The sequence below is a fragment of the Nicotiana tomentosiformis genome, chromosome 8 (genome assembly GCF_000390325.3).
Source record: "Nicotiana tomentosiformis chromosome 8, ASM39032v3, whole genome shotgun sequence".
Taxonomy (NCBI): Eukaryota; Viridiplantae; Streptophyta; class Magnoliopsida; order Solanales; family Solanaceae; genus Nicotiana; species Nicotiana tomentosiformis.
This window is the reverse complement of record NC_090819.1, coordinates 53,626,632-53,637,551: the sequence shown is the minus strand read 5'-3', so window position 1 is coordinate 53,637,551 and position 10,920 is coordinate 53,626,632. Positions and strand designations below refer to the sequence as shown.

At 41.1% G+C, this 10,920-nt stretch overlaps 1 long non-coding RNA gene across 1 annotated transcript; it reads left to right on the top strand.

Moving 5' to 3' along the window:
* Nucleotides 1-2,701: 2,701 nt before the first annotated feature.
* LOC104113556 (uncharacterized) lies at nucleotides 2,702-4,569 on the top strand. Its single transcript, XR_004511463.2, has 3 exons — nucleotides 2,702-3,379; nucleotides 3,607-3,664; nucleotides 4,403-4,569. It is a non-coding gene; the product is annotated as an uncharacterized lncRNA (long non-coding RNA).
* Nucleotides 4,570-10,920: the final 6,351 nt, after the last annotated feature.

The window sequence follows — 10,920 nt, the reverse complement described above, 5'->3', positions numbered from 1 at the left end:
GCCGAGTGTGTCGCCTTGGGGCGCACCTCTCCTTTTTTGTAAGGAATAAAGATGGGTCACTGAGAATGTGTATTGACTATTGGCAGCTCAACAAGGTCACGGTCAAGAATAAGTACTCACTGCCAAGGATAGATGACTTGTTTGACCAATTGCAGGGTGCTAAGTACTTCTCCAAGATCGATTTAAGATCCGGGTATCACCAATTGAAGATCAGGGAGCAAGATATTCTGAAAACAGCTTTCAGGAGCACTTTGAATTTTTGGTAAATATCCTTTGGGCTAACAAATGCCCCGGTAGCTTTCATGGATCTTATGAATCGAGTCTTCAAGCCTTTTCTTGACTCCATTGTGATAGTGTTCATTGACGATATTTTGGTATATTCGCGCAACCGAGAGGACCATGCCGGTCATCTCAGGGCAGTTTTGCAGACCCTGTATCGGCACCGCTTGAATCTATCACGTTCTTGGGTCATGTTGTCTCTAGAGAAGGAATTAAGGTTGATCCTCAGAAGATTTCAGTGGTGAAGAATTGGCCTAGACCTACTACCCCAACAGAGATTCCTAGTTTCTTGGGCTTAGTTGGATATTACAGGAAGTTTGTGGAGGGGTTCTATACTCTTGCCTCTCCGTTGACTAAATTGACGCAGAAGGCGGTTAAGTTCCAATGGTCAGATGCTTGTGAAAGGAGCTTCCAGGATTTGAAATCAAGATTGATTACGTCACCGGTGTTGACCCTACCAGACGACACATGGGTTTGTGGTATATTGTGATGCTTCAAGAATCGGACTTGGGTGTGTATTAATGTAACATGGCAAGGTGATAGCTTATGCTTCTAGGCAACTCAAGAATCATGAAAAGAACTATCCAACACATGACTTAGAGCTTGGGCGGTGGTATTTGCATTGAAGGTTTGGCGTCATTATCTGTATGGGGTCCATGTGGATATATTAACGGACCATAAGAGCCTTCAGTACATTTTCAATCAGAATGAATTGAATCTGAGGCAGAAAAGATGGCTTGAGTTACTCAAGGATTATGACATCGATATTCTGTATCATCCGGGGAAGGCTACTGTTGTAGCAGATGCTCTTAGCCAGACATCTATGGGCAGTTTGGCTCACTTGGAGGCATATCAAAGGCCATTAGCCAAGGAGGTTCATCAGTTTGCTAGTTTGGGAGTTCGTTTTGTGGATTCTAGTGAAGGAGGAGTGATTGTGCAAAATAGGGTTGAATCATTGCTTGTTGTGAATGTTAAGGAAAGGCAGTACAACGACCAATTGTTGGGAGAATTGAAGGAGGGGATTCATAAACATAAGACCATGGCCTTTTCTCTTGGCATGGATGATGGTACACTAAGGTACCAAGGGCGACTATGCGTTCCAAATGTGGATGGCCTCCGGGAAAGAATCATGACCGAGACTCACACTTAGGTATTCCGTGCACCTGGTCTCTACAAAGTTGTATCATGATCATAAGGAAGTCTACTGGTGGAATGATATGAAGAGGAATGTAGCAGACTTTGTGGAGAGATGTTCAAATTGTCAATAAGTAAAGGTCGAACACCAACGGCCCGGTGGGTTGGCACAGAACATAGAAATTCTAATGTGAAAGTGGAAAATGATCAATATGGACTTTGTGGTGCGACTACCTCGCATGCCTCGTAAGTATGACTCGATTTGGGTGATTGTGGATCGACTCACAAAATCAGCTCACTTCTTACCTGTTAAGGCTACTGACACAGCAGAACAATATGCTCAGTTGTATATCAAGGAAATAGTCAGGGTGCATGGCACTCTAGTTTCTATTATCTCAGACCGAGGAGCATAGTTCACAACTAACTTTTGGAAGATATTTCAGCAAGGTTTGGGTATTCAGGTGATTCTTAGTACAACCTTTCACCCGCAGACTGACGGGCAGGAAGAGCGGACTATTCAGTTGAGGATATGTTGCGCGCTTGTGTTCTTGACTTCAAGGGTAGCCGGGATGATAATTTTTCACTCGTAGAATTTGCCTACAACAATAGTTATCATGATATTATTCAGATGGCATCGTTTGAGGCTTTATATGGTAGGAAATGTAGATCTCCCATTGGGTGGTTTGAGATTGGGGAAGCAGAATTGATAGGACTAGACCTTGTGCATCAGGTTTTGATTAAGGATCGGTTGGAAACTGCTCAAAGTTGTCAAAAGTCCTATTCAGATGTGCATCACAGGGATTTGGAGTTCAAAGAGGATGCTTGGGTATTCTTGATGGTTTCCCCCATGAAGGGCATAATGCGGTATGGTAAGAAAGGGAAGTTGAGTCTAAGGTATGTTGGACCGTACAAAATCATTCAGAGGGTTGGTCAGGTGGCTTACAAGCTTGAACTACCTCCAGAGATGTCTTTAGTGCACCCAGTGTTTCACGTATCCATATTTATGGCATTGATGCCGGTGTTGTTTCCAAATTGGTTTACACCGTTGTGTTGTGGTTATGTTGTTAGGATTGGTTTTCTGGGATTCTCTAACAGGTGGATAGGCCCAACTACAAGGGAAACTCTGCCGAAATATTTGGGAATTTGGGGAGTTAGTCAAAATTTTGAATTGGTGGTGTGTGAAATAACAATCTGGTCATAATGAATGTTAATGCTGGATTAATACCCTCATTCGGGGACAAATGTTCTTAAGCGGGGAGGATGTAAGGCCCCGTGAAATTTCACCTAGAACCCGAGGTTTTGTGGTGCCTAGGTAAGCTAATGTGTTTGAGGATTGTAGAAATTCTTCGCACCTCCAAGCTCGTTGTGGTACGGACTTTTGGGGTTGCTTGGTATGTCGAGGATTTAAAGGAAAACATTTGCAGAACATGGCAGTTCTATAGTCCACTATGCGACCGCAAAACCAGTTTGTGGGCCGCAGATCGTCTGCGGAATGAAGCAGAAAGATTTGCCAATTTTGAGGACCATTATGTGGCCCATTATACGGCCGCATAACTGTTATGCGGGCTGCAGATCCCATCGTAGATCCCACATTAGAAATTTCAGAAGGAGGTTCTGCAGTCTATTATGCGACCGCAAAATTGGTCTGCGGACCGCAGACCTATCGCAAAGTGAAGCAGAAATGCTGGAAGGCCATTATGTGGTCCATTTTGCAGATCGGAGAAGCGTTATGCGGTCGCATATGCGACCGCAGATCTGCATCGGGGCTTCTTTTTTTCCAATTTTATAACTCGACCCCCATTACATTTATCTAGCCTGAGGGTTCATTTTTGGGGGATTACCTAACATTTTAGAGAGAGGAGAGATCTATTCTAGAGAGAGGAAAGGGAGGACTAAGGATTTCACTACTCTACTTTGATCAAACCTTGGAATTTCATCAAAAGGAACTTGTTAGGGCTTCAAAAAGGTAAGAATTTCTTCCCCGAAATTCTTCAATTTCGGGTTTGGGTTGATTATGGATGATGAGGGTAGATTTATCACATGCATGAGCTAATAGAGACTGCGGGGAAGTTGTTGAACCATCTTGGGTGGTTTTGTTCTTGAATTAGTTGAGGGAAAGTTGGGACATTAGTGTAGCAACTCTTGCCATACGAATTCCTCTAATCATGCTTGTGATTCTCCCCTCTTTTATAGATTAACATCGTTAGAAGTGTCGGGATGTTGTTGTTACACCAAGGAAAGCTATTTCGAGGTATGAAGGCTAAACTCTTCTTCTAGTATCAGAATTCTCGCATCCTTGCAAAACTCCATCATGTGTTGTCGAACTTGAAACACTATTGAGGTGGGATGTTCAAGCTAGTAAATTGATTCCCAAATTGCATAACCTGTCTGAACCATCATGTGTTAAAGATTTCTATTGTGACTTAATTATGTTATAACCCTTTTGGGAAGAAAACCTTGTATGAAATCAATGTGATCAAGAACTTATTTCTTATATGATGAAATCTTATGAACTCATATTTTTGTTAAGGCCAAAGGTGCCAAAGGGATTGATTCGAAGGGAAATCTTTTGTACAAACTATTATCGTTTTGAGAATCCAAGTTGTGGCTACACCTCCACCCGCATACATTGGGGTAAGGCGGCAGGGTTGCTTTGTGTAGAGTTGTGGTATTGTGATTACACCTCCACCCGCATGCATTGGGGTGAGGCGGCAGGGCCGCTTTGTGTCAAGTAATGGTATTGTGTCAAGTTGGGATAAAGGTGGTTGCAGAGGATCCCTAACTTGAAATTTTTAAATGTTATTGGAAGTTCTTAATAAATTTGTTTTGACTTTAATGGCTACCTAAGCCCTATAATTGTTACCATGTTTCATCATATTCATGTTATATTTCCAAATCCTTGAATAGGTGTTTTGGTTTTCATACTAGTACTATTCGACATGTACTAACGTCCCTGTTGCCGGGGGCACTGCATCTTTAATGGATATAGGTAGTTCCACAGCAGCAGGCATTAACCAGTGATTGCGGTACACTCTCTTCCCAGCTGACTTGGTGAGCCCCACTTCATTTCGGGGTCGTGCATCTTTTTTTCCGTGTGTATTATGTTTTGAGGTATAGTCAGAGTCTTGCTCCGACACTATCATTGTACTCTTTTGTATCTATTAGAGGCTCTGTAGATATAGTATGGGTTGTGTATTGGTGTTGGGAAAGTCAAGCTAGTAATGTGGTATGTGTATCACATGTTTCACTTCAAACTATGAAAGTGTTTGTATTTTGAGACTTAAAAATGTAGTAACTAATGCTAATGGAGTTGGGGTTGTTTATGAAATCATCTTAGTGTTTAATTCATAGAATATATCTCCTCTTTATTCACATTTGAGTTGGGTAGAAGGAAATCTAACTTGCTTGCTCAGCCAGATTATCTCGATCGAGCGCCGGTCGCGCTTCCCGAGGTCGGGGTGTGACATTTAACTTTTCTGTAAATGACCTCAAATTCATTTGATGGTTCCAATATGTTCTTAAGGGGAGTTTGGACTTAGGTGTATATTCGGATTTGGATTTGGAGGTTACTAGAATGTGTTGGGTCCAATTGTCGAGAGTTGGCAATTTAAAGGTTTGGAGAGTTTATTGGTTTTACTTGTAGTTGACTTTGATGATATTGGACTCGGATTGTTATTTCGGTACTTGGAGTAGGTTCGTCTTGTTGTTTGATACTTGTGTGCAGAATTTGGTTGCTTTTCGAGATGGTTAGGCATGAATCAGACGCCTGGCTAGACTTTGGAGGTTCTTGAACTTAAGAGAGGTTTAACTTGTGATTTAATCTTTGATTCGTTGATGTGATGCTATCGTAGGTGTTTGGAGGCCTTGGATTGGTCCAGGTAGTTTTAGTGGACTTGTTGGTGTGATTGGATGGGTTCCCGGGGGGGTTGGGTGTGTCTCAGATTGATTCCGGGTTAGGTTGGCGAATACTAGAATTGCTGGTTGTTTGGGATCTGGTGCAATCGCACTTGTGGCCTAGTGCATCGCACCTGCAAAGCCACATGTGCATGGGTTTGGTTCTCAGAAGAGGCTTTGGATATGGCTCAGGTGGATCACATCTGTGTCGAAGTTGCATATGCCGCTTGTGCGAAGGTATGTGCACAGTAGTGCGTACGTAGATGAGGGTGTGTTCCGCAGAAGCGGTGTGTCAGCTCGTTTAGTGGATCTTGCATCTATGAGGGTTTTTCTGTGGATGCAATGTCATAGAAGCGGCCAATTTGCCCTCAGATGCGGAAATTGCTGGGGCAGACCACTTTAGTGGTATATTTCCGAATTGTTAGTTCATTCTCTCATATTTTGAACCCTAGACTTGGAGAGAGACTATTTTTGCTTGGAGATTTTCACAAGGCTTTAGGGTAAGTGATTTTTACCCAATTTTAATATTATTTTATGAACCTACATGGATTAATAACACCCAAAATATAAAATTTTGAGGTACATTTGGGGGATTTTCTTACAACTTAAGAGAGTGAGAATTAAGGCTTTGAGCTATGATTTGGAATTAGATTTGAAAACAAAATGGACATTTGGAATCATGGGGTCATGGGTAGTCAGGATCTACCCCTTGACCCGGGTTTTGACCATGTGAGCCTGAGTTTACTCTTGTTGACTTTTTAGAAATTGAATAAAGATTGAAGCTATATTGTTTGGAATTTAATTCCTATGGCCTTATTTGATGTTTTGAGTTTTATTGGGCTAGATTCGAGCTGGTCAAGGGTGGTTTCTAAGGGAAAGGCTATTTTAGAAGGTTGATTTGGGCTGGTTAAGGTAAGCATGTTGCCTAATCTTGTGTGAGGAAATAACTCTTATGATTTGGCCTTGTTTGTCTAGTTGTAATATGTAAAAAGCAACGCATATGTGAGGTGACAAGCGTATATATAGGTGCTATGTATGAATTATGAAAAGATTAGACTTTAGGCTTCTATTATGCCTTAGTTTGATTGTGTGCTCTATATGGTACACGTTTAAGAATTTGTATGACTACATGAGCTTATCCTTTCATGCTAGTGATCATGAGGATTATTATCTCCTAATTAGAAAAGATGGGCTTTCTACCATTAACAGAGTTTGCCTATGACAACAGCCACCAGTCTAGTATCAAGATGGCTCCATATGAGTCCTTATATGGGAGGCATTGTCGTTCTCCGTTTGGTTGCTTCGAGCCCATTAAGGCTACGTTATTGGGAATCAACTCAGTTCGTGTTGCTTTGCAGAAGGTGAAATTGATCTAGGAGAGGTTTCACATAGCTCAGTCCAGGAAGAAGAGTTATGTTGATATAAATGTTCGTGATGTGACTTTCATGGCGGGCGAGGGGGTTCTTCTTAGAGTTTCGCCTATGAAAGGTGTGATGAGATTTGGAAAGAAAGGAAAGTTGAGCCCGAGATTTATTGGACCATTTGAGGTATTGTAGAGAGTTGGTGAGGTTTCTTATTGACTCTATTTGCCTCCTAGTCTTTCGAGATTTTATCTGATATTTTATGATTCTATGCTTCGGATGTATCATCAAGATAAGTCACATATTTTGGACATTAGAACAATGCAGTTAGATGAGAATCTGGCTTATGAGAAAGAGCCGGTGACCATATTAGATAGGCAGGTTTGGAAGCTTAAGTCTAAGGAGATCGCATCAGTGAAGGTTCATTGGAGAGGTCCACCGGTCGAGGAAGCAACTTGGAGACTAAGAATGATATGCAGAGCAGATATCCTTTCCATTTTAACATTTCAAATATGACTCTAAACCCGTTCAAGGACAACCATTTATTTTTTATGGCGGGGTGGAGGGGGTGAGGGGGGAGTGGAAGGAATGTAACGACCCTGTCGGTCATTTTGTGTATTTAAGCCTTGTTGCCCTATTTTATGTTTTTCGTATGCTTTTTATTGTTTGTCACTTGTAAGTTTGGTTGGTTTTATTTCGGGAAGGTTTGGGAGTAATTGGAACACTTAGCTCTATTGTTGGAAGCTTAAGTTGTAAGAGTTGACCAAGGTCTTTTGTGTAAATGACCTCAAATTGGTGATGTGATGGTTCCAATAGGTTCGTATGGTTATTTGAACTTAACAGTATGCTCCGATTTTTATTTGGAGGTTCCTAGAATGTTTTGCCTCTAATTGCCAAAGTTGACAATTTGAAGGTGTGAAGAGTAAATAGGTGTCACCGAGAGTTAACTTAGATGATATCGGGCTTGGATTGTTATTTCGGGACTTGGAGTAGGTTCATCTTGTTGTTAATGACTCATATGCAGAATTTGATTGCGTCCCGAGTTGGTTAGGCATGAATCAGACGCTTGGTTGAAAGTTTGTATGTTTTTGAACTTAAGAGAAGTTCAACTTGTGATTTAATTATTGATCCATTGATGGGATGTTATCGTAGGTGTTTGGAGGCCTTGGGTAGGTCCGAGTAGTGTTTATGGACTTGTTTGTGTGATTGGAAGGGGTTCGGGTGTGTTTTAGATTTTTTTCGAGTGGTGAATACTAGCATTGCTGTTGGTTAGGGATCGGTTGCAATCGCACTTGCGGAGCCACATGTGCGAGGTTTTGTTTCTAATAAGCAAGTTTGGAAGTGGCCCAGATGGGTCACATCTGCGTTGAAGTTGCGTAGAGACGAGGCCGCTTATTTGAAGGTGTGTGCACAGAAGCGCGTCCGTAGATGCGAGTGTCTTCTGCATAAGCGGTGGGTCAACTGGTTTAGAGGATCTTGCATCTATGAAGGTTTTGCCGCATAAATGCGAAAATCGCTGGGCAGACCACTTAGGTGGTATATTTTGGGATGTTTAGCTCATGCTCTCATATTTTGAACCCTAGACTATTAGAGAGACAATTTTGGCTTGGAGACTTTCACAAGGCTTTGGGATAAGTGATTTCTACACATTTTTTATATTATTTTAAGAATCCACATGTATTAATAACACCCAAAACATGGAATGTTGGGGGTTTTCTTACAACTTAAGAGAGTGAGAATTAAGGTTTTGAGCTATGATTTGGACTTGGATTTGAAAACCAAATATATATTTAGACACGTTGAGTCATGGATAGTCGGAATCTACCCCTTGACCTAGGTTTGATCGTGTGGGTCCGGGTTGAATTTTGTTGACCTTTTAAAAATTGAATAAATATTGAAGCTTTATTGTGTGGGATTAATTCCTATGGCCTTATTTGATGTTTTAAAGTTATATTTCACTAGATTCGAGCCGGTCGGAGGTGGTTTCTAAGGGAAAGGCTATATTAGAAGGTTGATTTGGGATTGTTAAGTTAAGTATCTTGCCTAATCTTGTGTGAGGGAATAACCCTTAGGATTTGGCCTTATTTTTCTTGTTGTAACATGTGATAAGCGACGTATATGCGAGGTGACGAGTGTATATGTAGGTGCTATGTATGAATTATGACTGGATTAGACTTTAGGCTTCTATTATGCCTTATTTTGATTGTGTGGTTTCTAGGATACATATTGAACTATTTGTATGACTGCGTGAGCTTATCCTTTCATACTAGAGATCATGCATAGGATTATTATCTCATAATTAGCCAAGATGGACTATTGTAGAATTGCTGCTATAATTAATTTTGTCATATCCACGTGTCACATCTTGAGCACATATCCACACTTTATCATTATTATGTCCTTGTGCACCTTATTGATGAATTGTGAGCTTATTTCTCTTTTATAATGAATTGGTATCTTGAATTTTTATGATTACAACACATATAGACATATTGAGCGGATTGATTTGGTTTTGGCATGAGGTGTTTTCCGTGCTAATATTGTGGTGTTGATGATGTTGTGGAACGAGGTCTTTACCGTGCCAGTTACGATGATTGTTGTTGTGTTTGCACGAGTATATTATACTGTATATCATGTGAATTTGGATCCATCCCCTAGGTCACTTTCTCATGCATATCTCTTGATGGCGTACACGCGGATGGTGGTAAGTTGACCGATATTGGTGGATTCCAATATAGATTCCGATGATGGTGAGTTGAGTGTAAGGGTGGAATCTTGTCTATGCATGTGAATCCTTTATGCCTTGTTATACATTATATATGGTTCTATGTTGAGTTCTAACATACTACTCTATGCCTCTGCTATATGTTGATAATTCGACTGTCAAGATTTATTTATCTTTGTTGAGTTGATATATCTTGATTTGATAATTGATGATATTGCATCTTGTTATATTCTTGTTACAAGTTATTCTGTATATTTCATAGGTTCTTTGATTAGTGAGAATCACACGACTTGAACCTCGTCATTACTTTACTGAGTTAGTCTTGATACTGTCTGAGTACATGTTTTCTTGTACTCATACTATGATTTTGCACATTTTGTGCAGATCCGGGCATTGGTAGAAGCAAATCTCAGGAGTGAGCAGTATTTGTTATTAGAGAGGATTCAAGGTAGTGATGCATGATCGTCGTAGACCCTTGGAGTCCCCTTCCCTTATCTTAATACTATTTTTGTTATTCTTTCAGATAGTATTGTACTATTGAGACATCTTCTTATGTTTAGTTTTAGAGCCGATGGTTATGTATTACCTGGTTTTAGATTATGTATCACTGATTTTGCTATTGTTGGAGTATTATTCTGCGATTTATGTTATTTCAGACATATTATATCTTATTTCGTTGTTTTGAACCCTTATTGCATGTTGGCTTACCTAGTCTTGGAGGTTAGGTGCCATCATGACATTTAGTAGGATTTTGGGTTGTCACAAGTTGGTATCACAGCTCTACGAGTCATGAGCAAGTCTAATAGAGTATTGCGGATCGAAACAGAGACATCTGTACTTATCTTCAAAAACTACCGGACAGTTAAGAAACATCACTTTCTTTCATTCTTTATCGTGTGGATTTGTTTATCTCAAAATTTGATCCTTTGCTCTCCTATTTTCCCATAGATGGTGAGGAAGCGTTCTTTTTAGGTAGCTGAGCAGGCACTAGTGCCCCCTATTAGAGTTGTGAGAGGCTGGGGCCAAGATAGAAGCCAAGGTGAGGCACGCGCTGTAGTTGGGGGTTCTGCTAGAGCAGCCACTATGGGGACACTAGTAGCTCCAATCGAGGAGGAAATGCTAGATCATGTTAAGCTTGTAGGAACAGCTTAGGCACATGAGGGACCTATTGCAACACCTAGACTCCAAGAGACATTGGCTCACATTATGAGCATGTTAGGGAGTTTGACTTAGGTAGGTTTGATCCCAGTTGCACCAGCTACTTCACAGGCTGGGGGAGGAGCCCAGACTCCCGTCGCAGGTACACCAGAGTAGCTGGCTCATTGGTATCAGACATTGGGTGTTCTTCCTGTGTAGCCAGTCATCGCAGTTCAACCCAAGATAGGGCCAGCCTGGACTGCTGAGGAGCAGAAGAGGATGGAGAGGTTTCAGAGACTTCGCAGTGGAGAGCCTACTGAGGATGCACATTGCTTATTTGACCAGTTTCATCACGTTTTTCACACTTTGGGTCTAGTGGAGCCGAACGGG